Source organism: Oncorhynchus nerka, linkage group LG3 (assembly GCF_034236695.1).
Source record: "Oncorhynchus nerka isolate Pitt River linkage group LG3, Oner_Uvic_2.0, whole genome shotgun sequence".
Classification (NCBI taxonomy): domain Eukaryota; kingdom Metazoa; phylum Chordata; class Actinopteri; order Salmoniformes; family Salmonidae; genus Oncorhynchus; species Oncorhynchus nerka.
In genome coordinates this window covers 20988419-20995498 of record NC_088398.1, presented here as the reverse complement: position 1 = coordinate 20995498, position 7080 = coordinate 20988419, and the positions used below count along the sequence as shown (strand labels likewise).

The window sequence follows — 7080 nt, the reverse complement described above, 5'->3', positions numbered from 1 at the left end:
CTTCTCCGTCATCATATCTTCCAGAAGGCTTGTGAAATCCATATCCATATTTACTCATAATATGTTCCACTTTCCTCCTTTCTTTCCTGTCCACCATCTTACAGGTCATCTCGACTCAGCGCCCGGTGGAAACCCTTGTCTTGTCTCAAAATCTTCTGACATTCACTGTCAACTGTGAGACCTTATACAGACAGGGGTGTTTCTTTTTAAATTATGTCCAAACAATTGAATTGGCTACAGGTAGACTCCAATCAAGTTGTAGTGATATCTCAAGGACAATCAAAGGAAATTAGATGCACCTGAGCTCAATTTGGAGTGTCATAGAAAAGGGGTGTGAATAATTGTGTAAATTAGATATGAATGTATTTCATTTTCAATACATTTGTACACATTTCTAAAAACAGTTTTTAGAAATGGTCATTATTGGGTATTGTGTGTAGATGGGTGAGAAAAATTAAAATGTCACCCGTTTTGAGTTCATGCTGTAACACAACAAAATGTGGAATAGGTCAAGGGGTATGAATACTTTCTGACGGCACACGTTTGCACATTAGCAACATCACCCAGATGACCTCATCAAAGGAACAGTTCCCGTCCCATCCATAGCCTTGAATCGATTGCCTGCCTCTCTTTTCTCTGCAGCCAATCGGGGTATGAAGGTTTCCCCCTCTCCCGTTTCCATTTGACGTTAGCTACACTGGGACAGTTCAGTCAAAAAGTATCGTGTGGTCATTGGTGTTTTAGATTGGCAGTCAACTTCTGTCTGTTTTGCGATTGGCAGGCGACATAATTTGGCTACCTCAGCTGGCTCGACTCAGATGCGCCTTGGTTGACATTGTTGTTGTTGTAAGTAAGAAACTACTTTCTCGTTGAGTCCTGTTTTGGATTTACAGTAGACTGCAACCTCTGGATGAGCTCAAAGTCAGGAAAAACTGGTCTAATAAAGGTGGAGGTTTTCACAGTATTTGTCAAGAGGGAGGACCATTATGGGACGATGAAAGAAATGTCTGCGAGGCCGCTCAAGGTAAGCAGACAAGGGACACTCAACTGCTAGCTAGCTAGCGACTTTAGCTTGTAACATTATAGCTAACTGGAAACATTTTTGGACAGGACGACCCGTAGCTGGCTTTGTATGAACGTTTTTAATGAGTTGGGAGGAACTAGCTCGCTAACTCATTAAATTGGAAGTTTTAAGTGGGAGACTCCTAGACGGCTAAAACATGAAACAGAGCTGGTTCGATTGACCAACTAGCTAACTAAGTTACCTAGCTGATGTTAGCTAGTCAGCCCAGCTAGCTAACTAATTTAGTTACCGTAACTTATTAACGGGATAGCTAGCTATAACGTTAGCTTCCAATTTAATTCGAGTTGCGTTAACAATGTCGCTTCGGTTACTATGCCTTGCTAGCTAACGTTAGTTAACGACGTTCAGGATAACTTTGCTAACATTAACGTTAACTAGCTGGCTAGTTCTCTCTATTGTTCATCTGCCTAGTTAGCCAGGAAAGGATAGGACGAAAATGTACTATGTTTAGTTATCTAACAAACGCTTAGCCCATTCATAGACGATATACACACATCAGTCGGATCCTTTATTAACGCTACATTATTGGGCTAACTAACGGTATGTTGAGTTAGCTGACTAGTTAGCCATTCTACTCTCTCCTGGTATCATCCTCTCCCCATCTAACGTTAGGCCTATGAATCCATTTGAGGAATGAGCAACTTCAAACGGGAGGCCTCTGCCAGTCAATTGTTGGTGAAATATTCAGCAAGTCGTAGCCCTGTTGCTTGCTATAATTAACGTTTAAAGTAAACGTTATATCAATGCAAAGTACTCCTGCTTTATAGTTATTTACCCCAGAGAGTTTAATACTTGCCCTTATTTAGGCTATTGCTTAGTTAATTGTAAAACATTGTTAATACATTTTAATGACACTCTTAGGTCACTAATATATTTTTCTCCGGATGATTGAAACCAGTGACATAGGCTTTGACAGCTCCGCAGTGGGTTTATTTAAAGACCTCTCGTCATTATGTAAACTATGCGTTGCGCCATTGCCAACACCACTACAATGAAAGGGTATCATTACACTTGAATTATTCAGCTCTTTATTTACAATTTATTTTGTTTGCTTGTAGTCTAGTATAGGCAGACAACCTGCAACATAAAAGTAGGACAGAGCGACAGGCTCTTCACTTCTTAGGCATACAGGGCCTTTTCTCTTTTTCATTATGTAAAGAAGGCACATTGTTAGAAGATGAGAAAGACTAACCCTTATCAACTCTACTTTCCCTGTAGCTTTCTGACTGCTGTTTGTATGCACTTGAACCTGAACCCATGCTTGTCTTGCTCCCACTATAAGTACACTATGCATTATAACATGATGCATGTAACAGATGAAGCATCATTTTGGGATTTGTTATATCTGTGATTTGGCAGGACATTTTCACTTACGACCATGTGATTGTGGTGTCATTCAAGTTGTGACCATTTGCATTAAAACATTAGTCGATCGAGCCTACCACTTGAGGAGAGAGAACAAAAGGGACAAATGCAGCAAATGCCTTTATTAGTACAAGTAGAATTCAGAGGGAGCGCACAAGCACAGTGGAGTTTTGAGGGATCTATTTTTGCAGTGGGAGGAAGAAATGCATCTATCCCTCCTACCTCTACACATTTCAATGGCAATGCAGGGGGATGCTGGAAAGGCAAACTGGAAGGGCTAACTGGCAAGAGGAGTGTTCCTCAGTGAGCAGTCTGCTAGGGTGTGAGTGCAAGTTTGCATTGTTACGCAAGTCTTCCCCTTTTCAAGGAACGCATTGATCCATGCAGCGTTACACAGAACACCTGAGAACATATTTTGGGGAGACTGTATAGTGTCCCTCTGTGATATTGATATTCTCTAGTACAACTAAGACACTGTGAATGACTGTTTTTTCTAAATTATCCAGCAGTAAATATCAAATATGTTACTGTTGGATGGTCCTTTGCATGGGGTGATGTCAGTTTCCTTTAACAATCAGTCTTCCAGATAGCTGACACAGACACAGGAACCTTGGTATAAAACTATTTAGTAATAAAATGCAATTGCAAACAGAGATTCACATACAGAGTACCTCAGTAGTCTATAGTAAAGATCTGTGTGGCGAAACAGGCGACCACAGACCCTATTGTCAATCATATCTTAATATTGTTGCATTGGATTAGATACAAAGTATCTAAGATGAGAAAAACATGTCTAGACTGTGGATTCTCACTTTACTATCTCGGCCTTGAGGCTGGGTGACTATCGGCAGGTGCAGACAATTCTCAGCCTGAGAACTAAAGCAGTACATCTCCATTTACCCAGTACTTTTCCATCATTGCGCATTGCAGGCATACAAAGGTTATTACATATATACAGTAATCATGGCACTGGTGTAGCCCCACTCCGACCCCCAGGGTAATCCCCAACATTACACACAAAAAAACTATTAAAAACGACAAATCACATAGAACAAAATGGTGTTCGGATGGCATTTGTTTGACAGTGATCACTAATTGTTTTGCGTAGAGCCCTTTGACTCTTGACAATGAAACATGGCAAATCTGTGCTTCATAGCTTAATTTGCAACTTTTCATGCTTCTCCACCAACATTCAAATGGTTTGTTTTTTTGCCTCTAAAGAAGCCCTGCGATGTATAAACACTACACTATGTCAAACAGGATGGTTGGCTAAATCACAGGTGGGAGAAACATGACACTGATGACAGAGAGCATTATCGCCATAATCCATCAAGGCAAGGGATTATCCTATTGACGTCATAATTCGCTTCGGTTTTATCACCAGTTGAGCATTGTGGAAGTTTTCAGGGTGTGCTTGGCTAATTTATTGGTGTCCTTTAGCCTGTGTGAGACACACAGTGAAGTCATCCACACATGACTGATCTGTATGCAGTTCCTTTGTGAGCACTCAAGTCGTATTCGGACAGTTCTTTGGAGAAAACCCCCCAGAGTCCATCCATTTGTCCTTCAGGATCCTTTCCCTCTTTCCACTCTCTTCAGCTAGCACTCTCCAAGCTCTAGTCTAAATGGTGTGTCATTGTACAGTTTATAAATGATCAAGCCCTACCTACGTGAAGTTATGAGTTAAGCCTAAACCTTCTATCTCTCACACAGAGCCATTTAGCCTACCGGTGTGTTGGTTGGCTTTAGCCATCTTGACTGTCTCTGTGTGGTAGTAGAGACTGAATATTATATTTCAGTGTGGAACCCTGCTTCCGCAGCAACGCCTAATCTAGAGATACAATTTTAGTGGTCTCTCGCTGGGCTCCCCCAAACAGCTGTTCAGTAAGAGTGTGTTTCAAGGATCCAGTGTCAGCTTCAGTGCCAGGCCGATGTAGATTAAAACTATCTCCATAGGATCCCTCTACCCCCGCAAACAAGGTCAGATTAATAAGTAAATAGTTGAGTGCTTCTCCAGGTTAGTGGGACAACTGCATGACCATGCGTGTCTTATTGCCTCTATCTAGTCTGTGTTCAAGGATTGTAATTTGTCCTATCACGACCATATGCTACAGGGAAGGGAATGCAATGCATATCTAGGCTTTTAGTAGACCCATGCATGCAGGAATCACCCCTTCAACCATAGTTGTTTCCAGCTTAATGTTCTAGCCAACAGAGGCATTTCATTGCTTTCATCAGGAAGGTCAGACCTTTGGTTACCAAAGTTAACCTGGACTCCAGAAAATAACAGGGTAGAGGTGGCCTACATGGGCATTTCATCATGTTGGGAGAACTTAATTGAGCAGCTGACCAATTCCGCAAGACTTTAGTTCTGGGTTAACCAAGATTGCTTGGGCCTTGTTGCTTACAATGACTGTGATACTGTATGTGGTTATCTCACCTAGCTACCTTAAGATGAATGCACTAACTTTAAGTCGCTCTGGATAAGTGTCTGCTAAATTACTAAAATGTCAAATGTAATGTAAACGTTAACATGAATGGAAACATCCTGCTAGCCTCTGAATAAATTCTCTAACTAGGCAAAGATTTATTCTTCAGATTATCTCTGTTGGTCCCAATTTACTGCTTTACACAGCACATATAGTCTACTCCATACATTTTCATAAGACTTTATCACCATGACATCTATAATTCCACCACCATGCACCCCTGCATCCTTGTTTGCCAGCATACAGCATGGTCAAAACAAGAATGTACCAGATGTGCTTTGGAAGAAAAAAACATCCCCTTGATTCCTCAGCAGAGGGGCAATCAATAGGAAGCTTGTCTCTGAGAGCCTGTGCACACAGACAGCGACTCATAAAACCCTGTTCAGCCCCACCCTCCCCTGCATGCCTGGATGGCTGCCAGCCCTTTGACACAGCAGCCAGGGCCCAGGGCTGTTTGTGTCAGGGTGGCGAGGCCTTCAAAACCAAGCATCAGCAATTGCACCTCAGCCCTACCTAGTACCTACTTCCTTTGTGTTCAACCAGAGACTGGGTGAGTGTGCCCAATGCTTTGGGATACTCTGACTGTTTATTTTATAATTTTATGATGTGTTTTTGTACTCAACTTTGCTATGCCAACTCTTTTCACAGATGCATCACTGATTGTAGGATGTTGAATACATTGATTTCGACTGATATAAAACAACGGGACACATGCTCCCGATTCTTCCATTCTGAAGCATCCCCAATATTATCTCCGCATCGCTCTACGGATGGGCCAACTGGGTCAAACGGTTGATGGGTAAAGCCTAATAGAGGGGTGAATGGAGACCAAGGCTATGCTTTTGCTCTCTCATGTAAAAAAAAAGCTCCACAATCCCCTTTGACTGGGCCCTCTATCCGGAAGAAAGCCATGGTAAGATCACATGGCTGCTGGCTCCTCACCATGCCGTTACTACACAACAGCAGTCCTTCCCACTCTCTCCACTCTAGATCCAGGACCGCAGTAATCCTGTCCCCGCAGGAGAGGAGCCTCTCGCCCTGGGCGTGTAAAGCCACCTCACTGCGTTGACTGCCAAGCCAGCACCACGTGGGGATTTGCATGAGCATTAGTGCCCAGGCATGTTGCTGCTAATGCTCGTTTAACCACTGCCGTTAGCCTAGCCACGGACTGCATACAGGTTCGCTAGGCCTTGCACATACATAGGATGGCCTACCTGATGTTGAAAATAAGTTATTTTGTGTGTTTTTGGAGTGCAAGGCTAATTCTGTAACTGCAAAATAGACCATTTACAATTCAATTTGGGCTGACTGTATTCTGACTTGAGATCCACAAGCGCAACTCTGTATTAATCATAATTCATTTAGGCTAATTTCAATGGGAGTCTTAACATTCAAGATATCAAGTTCAATATTGCCCATTCTGATCATAATGGTAGGTCTTTAAACAATTGCAAATATAGACCTTTTTGTTTTCAGTGTTTTTCTACAAGAAGGCTATTGTTAACTCCTTTAAAAAAAAATATATATAATATATACCATAAATCTTTCATAGGATTTTTACTTTAAGACTTAATTTACAAGTTTTGTAACATGGTCAGGATGTGTACTGTTATTGCTTAGTCTTGTGGTTGTTTCCACAGAGCAGTGCAGCCAAAGATGCAGGTTTGCTTCTAAGAAATGTCTGATATGCGTGAAGGAGTGATGCATAAATTACTGCAAAAGCGAACTCCCACCCTTCTTTTAAATGTGAGTTATGTAAGCCCTAGCTCATTGTTTTGTGAAGTCTCATTGGCATCCACAAGACATTGATGGCCTTTGCATATTGAGCTACTGGGGAAAGCAAATGTTGGTACAAATGTTTGAATTCAGGCTCATTCCTCTTACTGCCCTCAGGTTTTACTTACTGTCCATAGGGTTTTAGTTGTTTTTATAAACTGAGTGGTTAGAGGCCTGAATGCTGATTGGCTGACAGCCGGGGTATATCAGACCGCATACAACGGGTATGACAGCGTTTAGTTTTACTGCTCTAATTGCGTTTATAACCGGTTTATAATAGCAATAAGGCACCTTGGGGGTTTGTGGTATATGGCCAATATACCACGCTAAGGGCTGTGTCCAGGCACTCTGCGATGCGTTGTATCT

At 41.9% G+C, this 7080-nt stretch overlaps 1 pseudogene; it reads left to right on the top strand.

The window, feature by feature from the left end:
- The first annotated feature begins 741 nt into the window (after positions 1-741).
- The window catches only part of LOC115104233 (OTU domain-containing protein 7B-like), a 35917-nt pseudogene continuing 29578 nt past the window's right edge, over positions 742-7080 (top strand).